This window comes from Copadichromis virginalis, linkage group LG6 (assembly GCF_057382275.1).
Source record: "Copadichromis virginalis isolate Kocher_CV1m ecotype Utaka linkage group LG6, C_Virginalis_male_GT1.1, whole genome shotgun sequence".
NCBI lineage: Eukaryota > Metazoa > Chordata > Actinopteri > Cichliformes > Cichlidae > Copadichromis > Copadichromis virginalis.
The window spans coordinates 27,848,661-27,873,270 of record NC_140623.1 but is presented as its reverse complement, the minus strand read 5'-3'; the positions used below and the strand labels follow the sequence as shown (position 1 = coordinate 27,873,270).

Genomic DNA, 24,610 nt, shown 5'->3' with positions numbered 1-24,610 from the left:
CACCCTGCACCGCATTTAGCCACAGGCTGCTTTTTGCTCATGAGAGGAAGCATTCAGACATATCTGAAAAATAACATACCCAAGATTTTCTGACAAATCCAAATATGTCAAAAGACCTTCAGAGCAGTGATTACTAAAGCACTTAAATGGTAAAAGAGCTTTGCTTTTTTCCTCCACTCTTTTCTTTCCTTTGTGCCGTGTGGCTTCAAATCTTAAGTGCCAATTTATAGTGAAGTTGCCACTCAGCCTATGCATATATACATGCACGCACACAGACATTTAGGGGGCCAGAGGAAGGACCTCTTACAGAGGCTTTCTGATTGCAGAGAAGTGAGCAGTGTTTCTGGAATAATTCTGAGTGAAATGTGAAAAATCGAGCTGCTCATGACGCCCTAAAACAAGAAAAACAGAAAAAAGGTACAGCCATATGCGACAATATCTGTCTGGCCTCAAATTACACTAGAAAGGACTTGAATGTGTTATTTGGATGTTGGGTTGATTGTGGATTCAGACAGAAGACAGCTGCTGCCACTCTGCTTGCCTCTGTGCATGTGAGTGTGTATGCACATGTAACTCTGTCTTTCTCTATCTGTATATTTGCAAATGTGCACATCCATGCATAAAGATGTGGCATTCAGACAATATTAGCCGCCTGCCAGACTTCAACACCCCTGAACCAGATATAGTTACAGCACGCATGCATGCACGTGTGTATGCAAACGTGTGGTTGCCATATGACAGCGCTAGCAGAAGCTGAGCACAGCCAGTCTGGCAGCAGGTGGTCTATGGTTGACCAAGGGACAACAGACAGAAGAGGTTCTAGCTCTCTTTAACATTGTGTGTCTTTATTTTTACATGTTATCTAACAGCGATGATGCAGTTTTCATTTAACGCAAGCCCATTTGTACATTTTCAAGCCAGTGTTATCTCTGAAATTTGCATCTAGCCTGAAACTTGTTTATATGCAGTTCGTCTGGCAGCAGACAATTAAATGCAGCTCGTTCCAGCAGGCAGTCATGTGTAGCAAGCATGCCGGTGCTACAAAGTATAGTAAGTAAAGTGTATGCTATGGACTGACTCATCAGACAATGACAGATGTTTTTAACATATGCAGTCCTTTGAAAAAACTAAGTTTACCTTCACTTGCAAAGGAATAAAGAGGTTAAGAAGCAGCAAGTGCTGATGACCAAATACACTTAATAATAACACTTAGATAATCAGCAAGTGTGAGTTTATTAGTCTGGAGCACTCAAGCGTATGTTAACACAATGCCACAATCTTCACAGGTTAGAGGTCCTAGCAAAGTGACCTCTAAGTCAGATGTTCAGAGAACATGCAAAAAATCCAAATGCTACATCTCAACTTTACAGGCCTCAGTTAGCATGCTAAATCACGGCAAAAAAAAAAAAAAAAATCATGATAGAAGAATTAGAAAAAAAAGACTAAACAGCACCTGGAGAAATCACTAGACCTCTGACACAATGTCCTGTGGACAGATGAAACTTTGACGCACAACAGAATCTTTCTGCCAAAACCAAACACAGCATAGCACCACCCATCCACCACTGTGCTGGACAGTGGTGGATGGGTGATGATTTCAGCTTGTAGTCACTGTGACCATGAATTCCTCTGTATATCAAAGCATTCAGAATCAAATGTGAAATTGCAATGAGCTGAAGCACACCAGCAAACTACAACAGAGGGACGGGAAAAGAAAATGTAACTGGACTTGGTCCAGATCTCAGCCCGATCAAAATGCTGTGGCAAGACCTGCGGAGAGCTGTGCATAAACAAATGGCTGAAAACTTCAATGAACTTAAGGAACAATGTAAAGACGAGTGGGACAATTTTAATCTATCACAACGTGAGGAAGTAATAAAGTCATATAAAAAATGATGACCTGTGAAAATGTTTTTTCCACTTGACAGTAAACAGAAGAAATGACTGACAGCAGATAGTAAGTGAGACCTTTAGAGTATAGAAAGCATGATGAGAGGCTCACACGATTAATGCATGGAGTTCTCAAATGTTGAAAAGCAGTACAGTTGCAACAAAGCTGTACATTTGCAGAAGAGGAAGTAGCATGGAAAAGTGTCTAGATGTCTGTATTTTTTAAATAAGCCATAGGTTTTCCCACTTCACTATATAATCGCTGACAATCTGATCCCCTGAGAATCAGCTGTTTTCGTTTTGTTTTTATACAACAACTGATTCATTGAAACCATGCAAAATGAGTATTTTCTGATGCACAGACCCTCGAAGTACATCAGGTGGTGCATTTGAATTTGTCTTCATTTTCCCAGCCTTTTTGAGCCCTCTTACGTAAAGGAGATAGCTACATGAATTTTCAGGTGTGAAAAATGCATTTAAACTCTGATTTTTTTTAAATGGCACAAATGTTCATAGTAGGAAAGTACAATTTTGCATAGCTTCATTAAATATGTTCTGAGGGGATCAGATGGAAACCTTATTTTAGATTTGACTGATTTTACTTGGAATGGTACGGAAGAGGATTAGGGCCACTGGAAAAAAAAAGTGGGCACATCTTTTTTTTCCAGTGGCCCTAATCCTCTTCCGTAGAACGGCCTTACTACTATTCAATATTATATTCAATATCACATGAGTAATATTACATTTGATGATGTGACTACTTACTTTCACATACATATCTGTAAGCAATGTTTGGAAAATGTGACAGCAATCTGAGAAAAACCATAGTTTAATGCTAACAGATGTAGCACTGAGAAAAGACAAAATAGGACCACAAGAGTAACCTCACCAGAAGGGAGCCAAGTGCTCTTCGTGCCTAATGACCTCAAGCATACAGTGCTGTGAATAAGCATTTGCCCCCTTCCTGTTTTATTATTTTGTTGTGTATTCGTCACACTTACATATTTCAGATGATCAAAAAATTGTAATATTAGACAAAAACAACCTGAGTCGATACAAAATGCAATTATTTAATAATTAAGGGAAAAACAACTATCCAGACCTAGCAGGCCCTGTGTGAAAAAGTAATCGCCCCCTAGACCTAATAACTACTTGTGCCACTCTTGGCAGCAAGAACTGCAATTAAGCATTTTCAGTGACTGGCAGTGTGTCTTTCACATCGCTGTGGAAGAATTTTGGCCCACTCTTCTTCGCAGAATTGTTTTAATTTAGCCACACTGAAGGGTTTTCAAGCATGAACAGCCCATCCATTTTTGCATTTTTCAATATTAGACAAACAGTCACCCCTGAATATGCTCAAACTTGCACTTCTGAGTGCAACATGCTCTCTTTACTTTATGCACCACCAAAAAATCTCACTTAATGCGTAAAATGTAAACTCTCCTCTACAGAAGTAAGAACAAACCTTCTTTTGCAGATCAGTGAGCTCCCGTTGAAGACATTTTGTCATGATGAAGTAACGTCAGCCAAAGCCAGTCTCACCACTCTGAGCCAGGCAATATGTTCAGTGTGTGTGTGTGTGTGTGTGTGTGTGTGTGTGTGTGTGTGTGTGTGTGTGTGTGTGTGTCTGAGAGAGAGAGACCCTGTCATATTGTTTGTCCCAGACTGTGCAGGGTTATTTCAAACCAGGACTAAAGGATTACAGTCCAATCCAAGACCCCCGCCACATACACCGCCCCAATATTATCCCACACCCACCCTACTTACGAAACCCCCCCGGCCCCCATCAACCTCCTATCACCCCCCTCCATCTATCCCCTTCACACAACACCCTCTTTACCCTACATCCATGCACCTCTCCTTCACTTATCCCCTTTACTTTCTCACTGTAAAGTAAAATACAAGAAATCCCTCAGAAGAAAAATAAATAGTTCAATAAATGTGCCTGTTATCTCTTCCCATGTCACTCACAGATGCAGACAGCCATGCATTATTTTCCTCACACACACAAACATCTTCCTCGCTCCACCCTGCAACACCACAGGCTTCATAGCTGAGTGAGCACCCTCTGAAGTCAATGGGCAGACTGCTGGGGTGGAGCTGCAGAGGGACACACACTCAACAATGGACCACTGATGGCAATTTCATGCAAGGTTTAGCCAGTTCCTTCACTCCAATTAGTGATCGTTTCTTTCGATGCAGGTCCACGCAGAGAAGGACATTATATCGCACAAAAAACATTTTTGACCAAGACTCTTGGCACAAGCTAAAACTGGCACATTTAAGCAAGTTTAGTTTGTTTGTGTATCATTTAATCAATTTAATTAATTAAGTTATGAATTAAATGATTAACATTTAATTGCACTTTGCAAAGGAAATGAGTGTGAGCTGCACATAAAGATGTACTAATGCTGTTTTTAAAATTATGCACCGACGTTATTATCATCTGTCTAGCAGTTATGAAATAACTTTGAGTTTTGTTGGATGCATTTTGGCTTGTGTTGTAATAATATTTCCCAGATCTAGAATTTGAATTAGCTTCTATCCCAACACATTTCATTTTCATAATTATGTTATTGTCTCTGCTTCATAAGGCCTGTTTTGCAAGCAGCAAAGGGAGTGTGATGCAAATCTCTCAGATTAAAATAAGCACACACACACATACTCTCAAATCCTGGTACAGACATAATACCATAAAACATTCACAACCAATATTAAGGGCTTCTCAGCAGCCTGTCAGGGGGAAGAGGAGGAAAACAACAGAGGGAGGGGAGTGTGAGGGGTGTTAATGCTGAGGCCGAGGGGTGCATTTTGGACACAATGCAGGGCTTTTTGTCTTCATCCTCATTTTCACAAAGCTGAATATTAAGGAAGCAGAGGGGAGGCAGCGTGTGAGGGTCAGGGACTTTTTTTTAAGGATTTAAGTTTGCATTGAGAGCCTGGAGAAACAAAGCAGGCTGTGTAAAATATACTCAAAACAACTCGAGGATGATAAAATCGAACCCTCATTTATTTTAAGTGGCTGAAAAGAATGAAAACACTGAGATCCTCTGCTGTACTCTGGGCCTGGATTCCAAAATATTGATCACAATTTGTGTTGCTGTGTTAAAATATAAGACCGAAAGCCTTGATCTGTCTGACCTTTTAGTTTTTCAGTGACCATTGACCATGACCCCACACTGTTTTGAATCGCTGTCTCTGAGTCGTGAGCTACTAATTAGATGGTGTCTGGAACAAGAAGCACAAGCTAAGAAGAAAATTGGACAGATGACGACGTCCAAACGATCATCTTGCTCTACCACAGCTGGTGGCCACGCTCAAATCCTGCTACACCTGTGATGGGAATTTTCAGCTGCTCACTAATTTCCCAAAGAAATTCCACAGCAGATGGACATGCACGTTTGATTTGGCACAGACTGTTAGATAGGATGCCCTACCTGATGCAGCACATCCATCTATCTGGGCCTGGGACCGGCACTAGGAGTACACTAGTTTTTGACCTCATGAAGCTGATCTCAAACCAGATATCTTTTACATGTAAGGCTAATGTTTAAACGACCACATCACAGAGCCACTCAACGCCTGCTACACCAACAGTTGTGGCCAGAAGTTTACATACACTCATCCTGGGCATAAATGTCACGGTAATTTTGGGCTTTTAATGATTGCTTTTCTTGGTTAGAAAAACATCTTTAAATCACTTTAAATACAAGAACTGGGTGCACATGTTTGAATCTATTCTGGACTTTCTCGAATCCACTCAGGGTCAAATGCATACAAACAAGCTCAAATATATACATATATCGACTTCCTTAAATCTTCCACAGTGCCTTTTAACTTGTCAAGGTCAAGGCTTACTAGTGATCATGTCTGGCTACAACTGGCAGTTCTTCTTTGACAGCAGCACTCACTGGATTAACCAATATCCACAACTATTGGAGAATCCAAGGAACTCAGTGAAAAATACTAGATCTACACAGACTGGGAAGATCTTTTGGAGCTATCTCTAAACAATTTAAGATTTCAACATCACCACTTCAAACAATTGTATGTAAGTTCAAGTTATTCTGATGTATCACCGGTTTGCCAAGGTCTGTAGAAGACCCAAAGTGTTACCCTCAGATGAGAGGAAATTGGTTAGAATATTCAGGAACAACCAAGGAGCCAACAATTGCACAAGCCTGCCATGAACTAGAAACTCCTGGAACACCACCGTCACTCTCCACAGTGAAGACAGTTTGAAATCGCCATGGACTGAGAGGGTGCGGACCAAAAAAGAAGCCCCTGCTCCAAAACCCACACCTCCAAGTTCGAGTGAAATTTGTAGCTGCCCACATGGACAAGCCAAATGCCTTTTGGAGAAAAGTTTTATGGTCCGACGAGACAAAGACTGAGCTATTTGACCACCAATGCGAGAAGCTTGTTGATTGTTACCAAAATTGACTGATTTCGGTGCAGATTGATAGTAGAGATTAAACCAAATATTAGTGGGGGATATATGCATATATTTGGGTCTGTATGTATCCCAATTTAAACCCAAAATACATTAAAACTTATTTTTAGTTCAAAGAATGCCTTAAAAGCCCAAAACTACTATGACATTCATGCCCATAATGAGTGTATGCGTATGTCTTACCACAACTGTACATCAGTAAACAGTTAATAAGCTGTCAAGCCGTTAAGAACTGATGTGTTGAATGCTGAAATGGGATAATTGCACACAGTGGGAAAACTTTTTATTCTGTGTCTGACAAAACCTTTTTAATTGTTTAGGAAGAAAATGAGATCTGTTGTTCCACTGCTGACAGTAAACTTATGTATGATTTATGCAACATCAGCGGAAAACAGACTGCCAAAATTTTTGATAACCTCATCTACATTTTAGACAGGATGTACCCTGGAGGCTCTGCAGGAAGAAGTTCATACTATAGCATGTAATCACAAAATGTAGGCTGTGAGTCATTCTGACAGTCACTCTTTTCTCACTGCCTACATCAGAAATGTGGTGAAACAAACTAACAGGACAGGAAATTGAAGCTGCATCACCACAGAGCTAATTTCACACTGGAAAATAATTCATTCAGTCATACGGGTTGGTGCAGTAACAAGCGTGACATGTGTGACCTGTCTCACTGGGATGGAATGACACGCACGAGCCATTTTTCCCATTGATAATGTCACTCTATCCCATGTAAAGAATTGTTAAGTACCTGGATTACCTGAAAGCTGCAAAGGTTTGCACATGGACAAGGACGTGAGGAAATAAACAAACATGACTGCTGCCCGTGGAGTCAGTAAAGATTCCCAGTGTCACACATTTTAAGAATAACATCCTCCTGGTGGTGTAGGTACGACTATGGCTAAGTAGCAAAGCACCGCGCTGTGGCAGCACATCCAGGTTGAGAATGCAATTACATGTGTTTGAGTGTGTGCAACCACACACTGCAGGTGGTTTTAAGGAGGGATTGCTAAAAATAGACACTATCTTTAGGATGCAGTAGACTTACTTTTGGTAGTGTTATTTGATATTAAGAAGAATTAGAGAGCAGAATGCATGTAAATACAGTCAACATACAACTTTGGCTCTGCAGATGTATGCTCAGCTCAATTATTTTTTTACCTAAATATTGTTATTTGGGGTATTAAGGAAAAATATATATTACATCTACATACAGTGTATCATTTATTACTTCCTTCCAGTTAAATACATGGTGTGGCATAATCCATCAGCAAGCAGCCTGTTCAGCAATATAATTACCTACAGTCATACCACACAGTCAGACAGTGTTCAGTTGTTGCTATTTTAAGGATTGTGCAGTACAAAAAAAAGCAGCTTCTGCCCGCTCGAGTTGCTGACCCACAGACAAAACAAGATTTTTGGTTATCCAGCCACTGGCATCTTGTATTTTCTACAGTAAATCAAACATCTCATTACAACTCACAGCAATGAGGCTATTCTACCGTGTCCTGTTAAATTCTTTCAGAGAACAAGTTGCTTTGCTGTAAAACACTTGGAGATGTTGAGGTTCTCCCAGATATGTAATACATCATGAAGGATGGAGCATGAAGGCAGAGCAGCTAATTGACTGTGGCTGACATTACAAAAGGCAATTTAACGAGCTGGCAGATTCTCTTTCCTAATGACTTTTGTAAAAACAGCATCTGAACTTCAACCTGCTGGTGTTAGAAACTCCGAGACACCCTGTTAAAGATTCAAAATCTGTCTCAGTAAGACTACATGACATGTTTGATCACTGAGTATGAGGACAACACTGTAATTAATTAAAAGATATGTGTGCATGGAGTCTAGAGGGAATCAGAATCAGTAATTAGCATATGAAAAATAAAAAAATCAAGCAACTTTTCTCAGGAAATCAGAGCTTGTTCAAAACATCCAGTTCCTTAACAGCTCGTCCATTTCGTGGCCCTGATGTAGCTGGAGCTTATCCCAGCTGTCATGAGTAAAAGGCAGGGTAAATCTTGGACAGGATGCCAGTCTATTGCAGGGCCAGCACAGAGAGTCAGACAACCATTCACATCCAAGTTCACACTGACACTAACTTCATATCACTAATAAAACTAACTTGCATGTCTTTGGACTGTGGGAGACGCAGTGACAACATGTAAACTCCACACAGAAAGGTCACAGCTGGCCAGCTGATTTACAACCAGGAGATCCTTGCTGTGTCCTATTCAAATCAATCATAGTAACCAATGAATATTCTTCATTAACTTGTGAATCTGATAAGAATGATTACCGAGGCCTAGCATGCAGATAAACAAGTTTATACGAAGAAGAAATTCCTGAATGAGAGTCAGCTAAAAAGAACCTTATAATTTGAGTTAACAAAGTTCAGTCAGGGCAAAGAGAAGGAAATGCAACCATTTGAAACTTGAAATGATTGGAAGAAAATCTCAGTTTGATTAGAGCGTTACATCAAACCTAAGCACACCCAAACAGAAGCACAAATACGCAAAGGTAACTGAAGATGCTAATTTTTCCTTTAATTTGTCTCACCTATAAACATGGAATACACATGTGAATTCAAAAGGGAAAACGGGAATGTAAATAAGCATGTGAACAATTTTACATGTAGATTCCTGTCTAAATACAGTCTTTGAGTGTTATTGTCTTTCTGAGCAGATACTGCACATTTACACACACACACACACACACACACACACACGTATTATAATTCCACTTCCCTGTGCTTCCTGAATATTCCCCTGGCATGGAGCAATTAGCAGTTCTAATAAAAAGCCCGCCTCGTTAAAGCTTGTTAGTCTCCTTGCTAATTACACTGAAGCACCAGGGAGGACAGGCAAAACCAGCGGCACCTCATTCACTGGCCATTACTCAGACCCTACAACTGAATCCACTCAAACACACTCACCTTCTCATGTTAATCAGGCTTTTCAGGATGTGACCTTGACAACAGGAGGGGTTTCCCTGTGTGATTTTATTTCCTTCTTTTGCCTTCTCTTTCATCTTTCTCACACACTCCCATTCTTTTATTTCCTTTGCTTTTTTCTTTTGCATTATCTAGCCCAGCTGAAAGAGTACATTATCAGAGTTATTGCCACTGTAAGCTGGGAGACGCTCTGTGGTTTTAGAGCTTGTCATAAGCCCCGCTAGCAGGACCCAGCCTCATTTAGGAGACTAGTTCAGGTTGAGTGGAGCCGACAGCTTGTCGGCGGGAGGCAACCCTTAATGGTAGAGGCGGAGCAGCGATGGAGAGGTGAAAAGTCAAACACTCAGACCGACAGCTGACATCACCCAAAAGACCCCAGTCAAGATTATGGGGCTATGAGCAATCATGGATGAAAATCTTCATGTTGGTGATGTGTGTGTCTTTGCACCAATTCTGGCCATTTCCATGCGAAGTGATGCATTTGAAAAAGCATTTTTCCATATTTTCCCTTTAGCAACACAAAACCACATATACAAAATTGCCATGACACATGTGTAGTATGCAGAATCCTAATGATCTATGGTGATTACTTTATTATGCCCTGATTTTTTCTTTGCCCTTTGGGTTTTTTCATTTCAATGTTCTAATAGACAAGCTACTATCAACACCTTTGTTAATATACTTTATCTGGGGCTGCACAGTTCATTGAATTTTAATGTTCACGATTTTGGCTTCCCACAATTAAAGGAACGTGACCGAGAGACACTGAAAATGCATGCTAAACTCAAAGCAAAAGCTAATGAGGCACTCCCTAAATTAGATCCATAACCTGTTCCTGCATGTGCCAGTCACAGCTGCTCCCTGCATCACACAGCTTGAGTTTTTCCGGACGAGTGTGGATGAGCAAAATTACATTAAAAGACAAATATACAACAAAACTGAAATGTCTGGCATAAGAGAAGATGAAGAGATTATCCTCCAAATGGATCACCCTCTGTTGTTTGGAAATACTTTTGATTTCCAAACAACAGCGCTTGATTTAGCCCAAGTGTTGCTAACCGAGAACTAATCATGTGCAAAAAGTGCTGTAGAGTTGTGTCTGCAATGAGCTTATTCAGCCACCTGAAAACAAACCACAAACTGTATAAGTATAATGAATGCATGAATATCAAGAAAAACTATAATAATAATAATAATAATAATAATAATGGATTGGATTTATATAGCGCTTTTCTAGGCACCCAAAGCGCTTTACAATACCACTATTCATTCACTCTCACATTCACACACTGGTGGAGGCAAGCTACAGTTGTAGCCACAGCTGCCCTGGGGCAGACTGACAGAAGCGAGGCTGCCATATCGCGCCATCGGCCCCTCTGGCCAACACCACTATGAATTGGTCACTTACTTAAAACATCCAATATCAACTCTGATGTCCATAAAAGTGAGCCCGTACAGCTGACAAAACTTACTGAAATCACCAACCAAAGATAGGAGCCCACTGAACACCGTGTGCATTTTAGTCATATGCATCATGCATGTACAAACACTTCAACAGGCAAGGTGAATAAACACCCTGTTTTAATTAACAGGTATGTAGCTTAATGTAAAAGTAGTGTGGTGTTGATGTTATCCGGATGCAAAGATTTGTACAGATATGAAAATGTGAAAGGAGTGTTTACATGACAATGCAATGAAAACATTTTTTGCCAACACAATTGAAGAATAATTGTGATAAATAACCACAAACAATACTGAACAAACTAAGCATGATAATCATTTTGGCCATAATCGTGCATCCCTAATTTTATTTGTTGGTTTTAAATTTAACACTACAAGGAAATAATTGGATAACAACTTAACAATTAAGTATTTTTCAAACGTGATCATCATTCTCAGAAGTTTTGTCTTGGTGCAAGTATGCTCAAATGCATGAACATCAATAATAACTCATTATTTTGAAAATTCATTTACCGAAAGGTTCAAAGCCTTGCAAACACACACATTGTAAAGCATATATACATGTAAGACAGCACAGCAGTCAGCTCTCTTTCGAAGTAAAAAGTGCCAAATTGACGTCGGTCAGTCTGACATCAGCGGTTCTAATCTTTCCCACAGCCTGGGGCCAGTTTGACAGCTTCCAGCTCAGGCAGGCACTGATGCAGACGGGCTACCAGTCAGTAGCCCGTTTGTCGTATCATTGTTTTCTGACAGAGAACAAATTCAGTTACCCAGACAAAACCAACACCGTTCAGAGCAGAAGAATTCAGCAGCATCTAATCGTTACTTTAATTATGCTCTGCAGTGCATGTGTTATTTTTTTAAACCTCAAAGGGTAGAACTTTTTACTGAAATGAAGGAAAAACAATCAGCTCAAGTCAACTTGTCTCACACTGAAGCTGGATGACTCGCTTTAGTCTTGCTGTCACACAGATCCTCTTTTCAGTTTCATTATCATCCGTGTTCAAAATGAACTTTGAAAGCATTCAGCTGGGGAGAGATCTCCACCTGGGATAAACACAGAAAGGAAGATCCATTACCTCTCTGCTCCTCCCAGGTGGATCATCCGCCGGTGTCACTTGAAGGCTGAGTGACAAGACGTCGTGAAAGGAAGGGATGTGATGAGCAACCACAGTTTCACACCATTAATTACTCAGACTTCACCTCTCTTGTCGTGGAGGATTCTGCTGGAAAAGGTCAGCCGTCTGGCTCGCATAGAGACCAGCTCACCATGCATGTCACGGCCCCCGCTGGCCAAGCCAGTGCTCTGCCCACATCACACTTCAAACGCATGACTAATGACTCAACAAGACTTCTAATAGCCCCCCAAATGCCAAGCAGTGCCTGTTAATGCAGCCATAAAAACTTAAGACTCAAAGGCCAAGGCCACAGATGAGTAAGGGAGAAGAGAGGGAGGAAGAGAAAACAAGGGAAAAGCTAGAAATAAAGCAAAGAAACTCAGGAAAGGATTAAAAGTTATAAATATGCTGACCACTGATGGGGGTTAAGCTGGCTATCCAGTTGAGTCTTTGATCTTTTGAGATAATGGTAACATTTCTTTTGCTAAGTCGTGATAAAATAACATGAGGATGAAGTTTAAAATTATAATACTTAAAAGAATGTCCAGACTGTAGCCTACAAATGGAAGCTTGCAGGACAGAAAGTACTACAGATTCCAGGTGCCAGATAAAATTACTTCTTTTGATGCAATAACCTTCAGCTGGGCACAAAACAAGTCAATTAAGCAACATTGTGACAGAGCCATCAGCAAGTTCAACAAGCTGAGGGAGGACCTTTCTTGTCCCAGCACAGCTCTCTATTACAACCCACTTTCATTAAATAGCAGGACCAACAATTTCTCACCCACTCCGCTTTCTTTACCTCGTTACTCATGCTTGAATATGAGCGGTGTTTTCCCCTGGGAAACTCGGGTGAAACACTGAGGGGCAAGTGTTGCACAGAACGCACACTTGAACTTGTTATTTCCCCGAGCTTGTAGCGCAAAAAGATGATTGTTGTAGGACAGAGAGCAGGATGAAGCCACTTTGCTTTGGAGTGTAAGAGACAAAGGAGCAACAAGAGAGACAAAAGAGTAATCACTGAGAAGTGCATGCAAGTAGCTCGGGGATGTGAAATACATATAATAATCAGAATAATAATATTAAGAACAATAATTATTCAAATGTCAATTTTATTAAGGCTGGCATTTTACAAACCACTTAAGGACGCAGAAGAAGATGCGTAGAAGAACAGTGTGAGAAATAAAGAAAGTCATTTAAACATAAATGTGATATATACTACATTATATTCCAAACTATTGCTAATATTGCGTCTCTATCATGTTTGCTGACGAGGCAAACAAAACATTTACTAGTGATGACAACGGTTATTTCTGTTTATGTCTGCTCTCTGGTGAAATTACAGACACAAAAATAGTCACAACATAAATGCAACAACCTAACAATTGCAGAGCGGGCCAGAGGTGCACAAGGGTATGACCCTGAAGAGCATACTGGCCAAATGTCTGTGGGCAGAATGGTGTAACATTAAGGTCCTCACTCATTGTGACGTTCACCTGAAAAACCAGGAGAAGTGGGGAAAGAACAAAAGTAATATTTTATATAATGATAATGTATTGATAATGCTTATCTACTCCATTACCTGCTAATCTACAAAAGTGTTTTGCCATACGGGATAGTTCTGTAGGAAAAAACTCAACTTTTGTCAACTAATTCAAAACAAAAGTGTATTTCAAAAACTAAGGACTGAAACTATGGCACCATCAAGAAAAAGCTTTGCACTGCACTTTTGAATAACGTACAATTTAAATCCATGTATAGAACATGCACAGTATGTATCAGATCAAGTAGAAATTGAATGAAAATTTGTTTCTCTTTTTACCTTCGGCACATGTATATGTATCTATGGATATGTGCAGTTACCTGTATATTTACAGGCTTGTGTGTTCATGTACCTGTACCTGTTCATGTATAACTTTCCATGGATTTACATACATATTTGTATGGCTTCTACTACTGGATGTTACCTTATCGTAAGCCATTGCTTGTTCAAAGTGTTCAGGTTGAAGACAAAGAGACCAGGAGGCAAAAATATCAATTAAATAAAAGTTGTTATTAATAATTAAACTAGAAAAGAAGGACAAGGAGCTAACACTATCAAAAGAAGTAAAAATACAACAATGCCTAGAAGCTGCACAAAAAAACAAAAGAATCAAAAAGGTTAAATGGTCAAAAACAACCTTTCTTCACAGAGCAGGAGTAAGAAGTCCAGACACAAACATCGCTCACAAGCTGTTAAAAAAAAAAAAAAGGCTCTCTGGCACTGAAGCTCTGGCCTTAAGCACTCCTGGCCTAATTGCTGATTGGAGGCAGCTGCACAGAAGGGTGGCACTTAAGGCAGGAGACACCCACACAGGTATAAGTCACAGTAGTCTCAGCTAGGGTTGTAACACTCATATTGAATAGAACAGGGTTACACAGGTGTTTCATAAGTGCTCAGAGAGTGTGTGTGTATACATATATTTTGGTCATGTTCTAAAAGAAATACTCAGACAAATAATACAAGAACAATGCAGAGCTGTGTATGGTAAAAGTGAAGTCACTTGATGTTTAAGTCTGAGCATTAAATTGAACCAACTCTCATGTTTTTAGAAGACGAGAAAGAGTCCAAATAGAAAAACTTTCTGCACCGAAGCTAAAGTTCACTCGGCGGAGCAGCTGGTTGCACCTGGACATGTCATCCCTTCCTCCTAGTAATTCAAACTCAAAGTCTCAATATCCCCCCCCCCCCAAAAAAAAAAAAAAAATCCCTCGAAATTTCAAATGCATGGCATTACTTCCAAAACTCTATTCACTCAGATTAGTCTTATCAGCTCTCACAGAGACAGCTGACTTGCAGACTCTTTCGGCCACAGTATCTCCGCTCTTTCCTTTTTCCTTTCCTTTTTTTCCTGATACAGCTTCCGCTCCCTTTTGTCTTCATTTCTCCTCTCTCCACTGCTTTCCTGTTCTATGTGATGGGAAGTGCACGTAGCTGTCCACAGGTAATTGCTTTTTCTTGCGCGTAGTCTAATATACTCTCTCCGCTCGCCTTCTTTTACTCTGTCTACTTCACCATGAAACAGACAATTCTGACACAGTACATATTTCTGTATCAAAAAGCATGCAAATAAGAATATGTGAGAATACACTGCTTCATTTTATTCTTTTAATTAAAAAAATCTTTTAAAAAAGATCAGAATTATGCACTGCTACTTCTTTTAGGACCACTTCAGTATCAAAATATATTTTTTGAGTTAAGTCAGGTAAGTTGCTCATTTTGTCGCTATAACATAAATTGATTTTAGAGAGTCTGCTGTTGTGTCTGGGCAAATCAAAGCCTTGCTGGGTCACCTGTCTCACTTGACAGATTAGAAACCTTCATTGATCTTACACATACACACACACACGCGCGCACAGACACGTAGGCACGAACAGAGTCATCTCAGGCCATCACAAATTAGCATGGGCTGTCACCGTTCCCTTGCCAACTGGCCAGTAACCAGGCAACGTTGATCTACGTGAAGATGTCTTCAGTGGGTACATGTGTGTGTGCACACACAGATGGAGTATATGGATAGGTGTCAGACGCAAAGGTATTACTTTAAATCTGTAGACATCTTACTGTGCTGCACGGAGATAGCATATAAACATACAACTACACACTGACATGGAAACAGCTTCGCAGTTAATTCATCTGTAAACCCTGATCAAAACTACAGGAGTGGTTTCACATTTAGTTATCATTAATGGCAATAAGTACAGTTCCCAGGTGACACTGTTTATTAAGAGATCCTCGTCTACTTAAGGCTGAGGAGGAAATCCTGCCTGAGTGGGATGCTTATTGCAAATTTATCCTTTCTACAATTGCAATGGTGCAAAAATCCGCTTAATGGTATCATTATGATACGATTGAGACATACAAGTGAAACATTAGATCAGGCTAGATATCTGAAAAATGTCAGAAACATCATTTCAGTCAGTTTATTCATGGCTGGAAGACTAAAATGATAATTGGTGTTTCATTTCTCCAAAGTTTAAGGTGGTATTAAAGTAGCTTTTTTTAAAGTGTCTCCGTCTATATTTAGTGCACAGTTTTTTTGTATTTTTTATGGACTCGCTAGATTTTAATAGTGTCTGTAGAGCTGTTATGCTGTGCAACCTGTGTTCAGTGGGTCTAAGCAAACCTCTACACTGTAATATTAGTTTCTGCTGAAGGTGTGAAATTGTACAACCTCTCTCTTTTCTGTGCAGCCACTCACTGCTGTAAATACTGGCATCCTCTTTATTCTGCTTCACTAAGTAAGACCGAATAGAAAAAACATAGGCACTCTGCCTTAAGCAAATAATCTTAATAAGCAAATAATCTTAATAAGCAAATAATCTTAATAAGAAAACTCACTTCCATGTAACTATAAAGCACCTTGGAGCAGCTTAATCTAAACTGAATGTTTCTGGGTAACACAGTATCAATACCCTTGATCACCCAGCAGCATGCTAAGTATCTGTCCCATCGACATCTCTGCTAATTCCCAACACATCACAGCAGCTCACTGCACAGACAGCTGAGATCTATCACCGAGCGCCACAAAAGAGGGCTGCATACCAACTGTGTGTCCCTGAATATCCATTAACACACCCTTAGATGCACACTTCATTGCACTGTTAAATCACAAAGCCTATGTACTCTTAAAGTTTAAAACCACATTCCTTCCTGGTTTAAAGCTGTTGCAGACAAAGAGCTACTTTGGTCTGTGGGTGACAAGATGCAGTCATAATATCATCAGCAGTTTTCTTTGACAGATGCTGAATGGGGAGACATTACATTCAGGCTCTACATTTATTAGCAAGTTCTGCGGTGCTACTTGTTGGATGAAGCTTACTCCATGGAAGCCAACTGTTGCAATAACTTTGATAAACCGAGTGTGAATGAGACAACAAACTAACCATAGGTGAGTGTTACTACTGTTATTCCTATGGGTTCAATAGAGTTCTATGATTGGATTCTGTGATTTACATCAGCGGTCCCCAAACCCCGGGCCTCGGACCGGTACCGGTCCGTGAGTCGTTTGGTACCGGGCTGCGAGAGTAGAGGCTCAGGTGTGAAATGTATGGATTTCAGGGTTTTTATCGGTTTTCAGCGTTATTTTGTTATCGTTTTTATGGGTCTTTTCACGTGTGTTATGAATAAATCTTCTTTTTTTCGGTACCGGTACTAGTTTTATTTTGTTGTATTTATCCGCGGCACCTTAAAGGCCGGTCTGTGAAAACATTGTCCGGCATAAACCGGTCCGTGGCGCAAAAAAGGTTGGAGACCGCTGATTTACATGCATGCATGCTTAGGTTTTGTTTAGTTTTTGTAAAGATTTTACTATATGAATTAAAACAGCTCAATCAGGACCAATTGAAATGTATGGCTCTGGGATCACCCCTTCAGTACAAAACATAAATCGCAACAATGAGAACAAAGATGACACTGACACATGATGCTGGGGTGGAGGTGGGTTGCAAAGCAGCCTGCAGACGGAGCAGAAACTGGCCTAAATAGAACACCCCTTAGCTTATTAGTTCGTTCTGCGAATCACATGCAAGACTTTTTACAGCTTTCAACTTTCACTGCTGTAGGGATGTCACCTGAACTGATATGTGTGGTACCATTAGTTGTCCCAACCCATAGGTATGTATCGAGACAGTACATACCTATGGGTAAAGGTATGTTCCAGTCTTCTGGAACTGAAGGAGGCAGCGTACAGCTACAAGTGGTCTAGTCTATCCTTGCATCCAGAAGAAGAAGAAGACTAGTGCGATTTCAACATTGGTTCTGCTCCAAATTATTGGTAAAAAAGGCGGAGTCTGCAATAACAGTACTGTGGCGTGGACGTGGTCTCTGGCCCGCTGCAGAGGAGGGGTGGCACGGTGAGCTCCCGGGGCAGCGCGGAGGCGGGGCTGAACAGGTGTTTGGGACGAGTGACTGATTGTGTTTGCTGTCACTATACCGCTGGTCTGTGTGCGTGTGTTGGGGTCCGACATGACAAGTACTGTGTTCAACGGGGGTTTAATAAGGGATCATAACTGATTCACCAAAGGCAAGATGCAATTGATGTTGGGCGGAAGTATTTCCAATGTAGCGAAGCACCCAAGACCTATTCAAAGAATTCAGTTTGAGTAAGTTTCAACTCACAGCAACAAAATGTGATCTTTCTTGGCCTTGTAAGCTCAACTTTTGTTTCATAGATCAAAATGTTTACAATAGCAAACGTTAAACTCTTATGCTAATGTAATGCAAATGTAACATTTGTAGATTACTCAGGAACCATCTTAACCTTTCACTCTGTGTCTTGTTAACAAAATATAATTTAAAAATTGTAAACTTTTCCACCATGTCTGTGTTTTAAAATGACTTTTTAATAAAGGAGTTTGTGTCCGCAGGATGATCGTTTTGTTTTGGCATTCAACTGGGTATCGAGAATCTTGCAGTTCTTCCGGTATTCGTACCGACTACTAAATTTCTGGTAGTGTGACATTCGTATAGTACTGAACACTGAATTCAGAATTACATATTATAATTGCATTGATGGTAAAAGCTGGTTTACCAATATTGATCTCTAGTCACGAGCATGTGTAGACTTGGATGTATGCTTGGATATCTACAGGTGGTTTTTGACATGGGGTTTAGAGTATCCAATGTCATGTGAACTTTGGCAGCAGTGGCAACAAGCTTATGGAGGGGACAAGGTATAGCAGCAAAAAGCACATTGCTAATTAAATTATACATTACATGCCAACAAACACTTTTGCAGATCCTAAGTGCATCATTGACAGAATGGCATTAATCCATGCAAAACAAAAAACTGCAACATTTTCTCCTTAAATACTATTACCTGCATTTTAGAAAGAATTGGGAAAAACTCAAATTTAAGCCTTGACATCCACGAGTGGGTGTAAGAAAAAGATGTGCTTTCAGAGTTATCTGCATTAGTATGGATGGGGTTTGATTTTGTCTGACAGAAGGCAATATGGAGCGGGACAGACTGGTTGATAGTTTAAAAGATGGGTGAAATGAGAGAGAGAGCTGTACTGCCCCCAGGGCATTTCCAGAAGCAGAGGGGATTGTAGCAGACAGAATGGCCCTCAGCAGGCTGTCTAACATGTGTTCAAATAAACACTTTACCTCCCGTCTGTGCTTGTGAAAGCATTCACACTGGAGAAAAGCATGTATGGAAACACAATTAAACACACAAACAAAGACACAAACTGGACACGCAAGACAAGACATGACTAGGAAGAAAGCTTTTTACACCACAAGAGCACAAATGTCACTTTTACAGACACACACACGTGAGCTAATCTGCCAGGAGGCATGGAGAAGTCAAAATTCATGTCAAACACACACATACACCAACAAAGTTATAACAGAGCATCCATGTCACTCAGGCAAAGGGCACAGGCAGGTCAGCGCTGAGACAAAGATGGAGATTAGTGACCTTTTCTCCCCAAACCTCCCCTTTACAACGAGGTGAGAACCCTTCATTATAGCCAGGCCAAACCCTCTATCAAACGTCCCTTCAGTGCTCAACACATTCAGCAGCTCCTCACAGGATAAGAAGGGGAACAAAAAGTGGGGAGAAACATTTGTTTAATGAGCCATTCCCCAGGCTGTCTTTCTCTCGCATTCATTCCTCTCTTTTGCTACAGGCCTGCCCTCAGGTCAGCTCTCCCCAAAACACAATCAAATCCCTGCACCACTGATGGCAGCGGTTCCATTCACCACAGAGATTTATGATCTATAATAGCTGGCAAATGGACCCGAGCTTGGGCTGCCCCAAGGGGAGGCCCCAGACTTATTTTCTTTAAATCTCAAAAAGAAAAGGGGGGAAAGGGTGAGCTGCGAGAGGCTGGGGGTGAGGATGGTGGAGTTAATCTGGCTCTCAGAAACATTTTCAAGGTAGCCATCTGGGCCGGGTGGGACTTTTGAAACTGTCTGTCAATCTTAAACAAGAATTTCTCCCTTAATAGAAGAAACACACTGCATGCAAAAGGACATGTTACACCAGTATACAGAACCCTTCATTTGCTCTTTGGAGGCCACTCTGCAAGCAGTAGCTTTTATTAATCAGCTACAATCAGGCAGCCAGCCAGTTAGCTGTCTCCTGATCCTTGGCAGTAGTGGAAAGTCCCATTCGGGCACCCTCAACTTCATAATCCTATTCCCATAATCCTTAGAAATCAGCGAGCAAGAGACAATCCCCACTCTCTCCATGGTAGACTCCCCTTTCCTTTTAAGGCAGAAGAAGAAGGGAGTTCTTTCAACCCACATTACTCGAGTTTCAAAAAAACAAAAGACAGAAAAAGCAGTTCAAGGTGTTTAAGATGTGAGGCAGTTATGTTGCATTCATACAGCAACCAAAGACCTCACAATCAAGTTTTTACAGGAAGTGTAGGTTATTATATAGTTTTTTCCAAAAAAACACCATATCTGACTTCTTTCAGGTTTTTTTTGTCCTTTTACGTAAATATTTGAGAATAGTTGAGACTCATACTAACATTTTCAAATAGAAACAAAATGCAACACATAAAGCTAAGTCGATCCCCATTGACTCCCATGTTCAGATGTGAAAACGTCTTCAGCTTCAACAATGGCATTAAAAATACATCCTACACTGGATGAGAGGTCTCAATTGTCTTTGTGATGCTAGTGACTTTGAAGCTTTTTAACTGAATTATTGAAGTCTTTGTTGCAGTTTAGGTGAGTAAAATTCAGGTATTTTATTAGTGCATTACTCGTCACTAAATAACAGATATTTGTGGCGATGCACCATGCAGTTTATGGATGCAGCTTGCTAAACATGCATGCTAGCCTTAGGCCTCAGACTTTCTGGCAACCGCTAGTCACTAAGGATAAATGTGAATTCTTACTAGCAGTTTCTGGATCAAACTGAGATATAGTGCTGCAGTGCAAACCTTCTTCCTGCGGTCATTAGAAGACTATGGTGGCCTACGATTTGCGTTAAAGATGGTGACTGGGCTGAAAACAAATGGCAACTGCTCTGTGAAACACATAACACAAACTGGAAACAGAAACAATTCGCCTTCAAAAAGCTGCCCCCAATATGTTGGTTGCAGCTGTAAGACAACTTTTACTTTGAAGACAAACTTTTTATATTTCTGGCTTCTGTTGTACTTTTACAAGTTTCACTTCAACTCAGGGACCATCCACAGACCAGTCCATGCAAGCTACATGTGAAAGTGGCAATCTGCTAATGACCAAAGTAACTGCAAGGTTTTTGGTGCAACATCCCCTTTGTGACTGGTTTCATCCGGAAAACAGCAAGCAACCATCAGCAACCACTCACCAACCAGTTGGGGAATACACATTATTCTCCGGCCGCTCTGTAGGCTTGTATGACAGGGGTCTTCATTGAGGAAGTCAGGGTGACATGTTACTCGTGACCCTTAAAAATAGCAACATGGCACCGGCCAAAAAAAAAAAAGTTGAAGTTTTAAAATTGGAAATCCAGAAAACAGTGGCTAATGATGGCTACTTCCATCATTTATATACAGTCTATATTTGTAGTTAAGTGCTTGAACACAAACAAAATGACTTTAGCTACCAAAATAAAAGAGCATATTTCACTAAACACTATATGTGGTTAGCTGTTTGAAATAAGTTATAAATCAGAGTTAGCTAGGTAACAGATATGATTAATAACAGCTCCATAACTCCATTTTGCACACCTGAAATTGAACTGTAAGTTATCGTAACCTTGGCAGTTTTTCCCCTGAAGGAGATAAGCGTTATCTAATGGCAACTTCAGTGTCAGACTCTGACAGGCACTCTGACGAGCCACTATGTCTGCAAATGTGGCTTCAGCAAACCCAGTGACGACCATAAAAATACCCCCATCTCCTTCTGTAACTCTGAGAAGATTTCTACTAAACACTGCAACAGAGGAGACAAGGTGATGGTGTTGTCACAGAACAGGCCCTGTTTTCACACTCAGCATTAACATGCAGTTTGTTTGATCTGATTCCAAGTAAACAGAGCGACTGCACCAAAATGCATTAAGGATGCGCTGTGATCACTACAGCCACATTTGGAAGTGACACAACCACATAAAAACGCAAATACCCCACTGGGCTGGCAAAGGATTAGGGATGGATTTACAGGCTGAGAATCTTCCATTATCAATGCTGTGAAATGAATCTTCTCTCACTTAATGTCAGGTTACAGCAATTCCCTCTTATGTTATCCTTACGGTTAGTGTCAGCACTCAAGACAGCACTACGAGACCAAGTGGATATACAAAAGATTTTGAGATTGCAATAAATGAGGTTTTTACTGCCCCACAGCACAAAAGTGATCGCAACAAATCCGGACAGAGTAATAAGCTGAAAGCTGAGTAACATTCATTCTGACTACAACATATCAAATTCTGATTTTTTACAGGAACGGAGCTAACTTTAGATCCACTGACTAATTATTGAGGTAAGCTGAACACAAACACATTACAACTACAAAAAAGCAACGTTGAAGATCCACAAATACTATTTATTTCTTTTAAAAGCTTTTCAATCCATATCTAGAAATATCTGCACTTTGCATGTTTTCTATTGTTGAAGGTTAATTCAGCTCAATTTACAACAGTAAAAGCTATATGAAAATTTCTATGTTGCCTATTATCTATTTGAAAAGCCTCTGTTATCTCAACCTCTGACCACTGTGTATCCTTATACATAAAAAGCCTGTTTAAGGATGTTCCCCCATGCTAACAATTATTTGAGAGACTGTATCTCAGTCAGGCAAAATATAGTCCCTATTCAGTGACATAATGTGACCAATCTATATTAAATACTGTTTGGTTAACAGTGTAATTTTATTGTGTTTCATCTAACAGTTATAATAATCAGTCATGACATTTCCCAGTTTTTAGCACAGCAGTAATTCCCGTCCTCAATTTGCCTTAAATGAGAATTACTAAGCTGAAAATTAGCTCCCTACAGTGAGTTCAACAGATATTAAATTAAACAACACACTAAGACTCAGTGTTGGTAAATTCTCCACAGATAGTGAAATGTTAGGATCAAATGCAGTAAGCTTTATTAGTCCTTTATGTTCTTGACTGGCGGGTCTTTATTCAGGGTGTGTCTAATAGCCAAAGTTCAGTCATTCATTAATTTTACCGTCATGTGAAAAATACAGTTGGTGCAGGACATTGTAGCCCTGTGGAAAAAGCAAGTACGCCCCATAGTTCAATAGCTTGTAGAAACACTTTTAGCAGCAACAAGTTGAAATAGTCATTTTCTGCATGACTTCATCGGTCTCTCACATAACTGCATAACAGGTTTAGTCCCCTGTTCTTTACAATGGTGCTTTGATTCATGGAGATTTACAATCATTTATTTATGAAAAGATCCAACCACAGGCTGAAGTCTGGACGTTGACTGAGTCATCGCAGCTCCTTGATGCTTTTCCCTTTCAGCTATTCTGTTGTAGATTTGTTGTTGTGCTTGGGATCCCTGTCCTGTTGCGTGGTCCAATTTTGGACCAAAATTTAGCTAGTGGACAGATGGCTGCACATTTGACTCTACAATACTTTGCTATACAGAGGAGTTCATGGTCTAATCAATGACTGCAAGATGCCAAGGTTACTGGAAAACAAGCCCAAGTTATTACCCGTCCACCACCGTGCTTGGCAGCTGGTATGAGGTGTTTCTGCTGATATGCTGTGTTTGGTTTTTGTCTAATGTGGCGATGTGTATTCTGGTCAAACATCTCCATTCTACGCTTATGTATTCAAAGGGCATTGTTCCATTTGTTCCATCAAGTCTTCTGGTTTGTTCAGATACAACTTCGGCTTAAACTTAAGCCATGATGTCATGTTTTAGAGAGAAGAAGCTTTCTCCTGCAAACCATTCCTAATAAGTCATAATTGTTCAGTCTTTTTCTAAGTGTACTACTAACTGAGATGTAGCTCTTGAGTCTGCTACAGTTTCTCTGAGTACTGGGGTGAATTTGCTGGGATGTCCACTCCTGGGAAGATTGTGGCATTGTGTTAAAACACACTTAAAGGCTCCAGACCAGCAAACTGCTAAAACATCTGCTTTCATAGAGGAAGTCACACTTTATGATAACTGATGATGTGCATTTGATAAGCTACACCAGTGCTGCAACTTACCCTCTAAATTCCTATGGAAACAGTACGGTTATACTTAGATTTTTACAGGACTGCATAGAGCCCTGTGAAACCTTTCATTTTCACATGACAACTGGGGCACATCAGACCCACACAGCATCTGCCAGTGCCATAGCTGAGCCATGAGAGTCAAAAACAGCTCAGATAAGCCCCGCTGTGTCTGCATTATAGGTCTGAGTTGAGAAACTGAAATGAAAATGTAAGATGCAATTTCTTGCCATCAACAAACCCAACCATCAAATCTATAAATTTACAACTTGTGTCCATGTAATGAGCAAGTGCCATAAGAGATCTAGGATCAAGCCCGAGATCTATTCTAACTTACAGCAGCGATTTATTATTTCTTACTAATATCTTAATTAAGCACACAGTCTGACATTACTGTGCTGTAAAACTATGGCAACAGTTTTTTCCCCAGTGCTGAACAACACAGGCTATTCTCTTTGAGGAGTACAAAATATATTTTGTCTAAAAACAGTTACGCCTGTCCAACCATGAGAGAAAAGGGAATCAAAGTATCTTCCCTGAAGCTCATGCTTCATAGTAAACAATGCTG

General features: G+C 40.3%; 1 protein-coding gene across 2 annotated transcripts in view; it reads right to left on the bottom strand.

Moving 5' to 3' along the window:
- rhbdl3 (rhomboid, veinlet-like 3 (Drosophila)) overlaps window positions 1–24,610 on the bottom strand; it is a 72,119-nt gene that overhangs the window by 31,018 nt on the left and 16,491 nt on the right. The gene's annotated exons all lie outside the window — the stretch shown is intronic.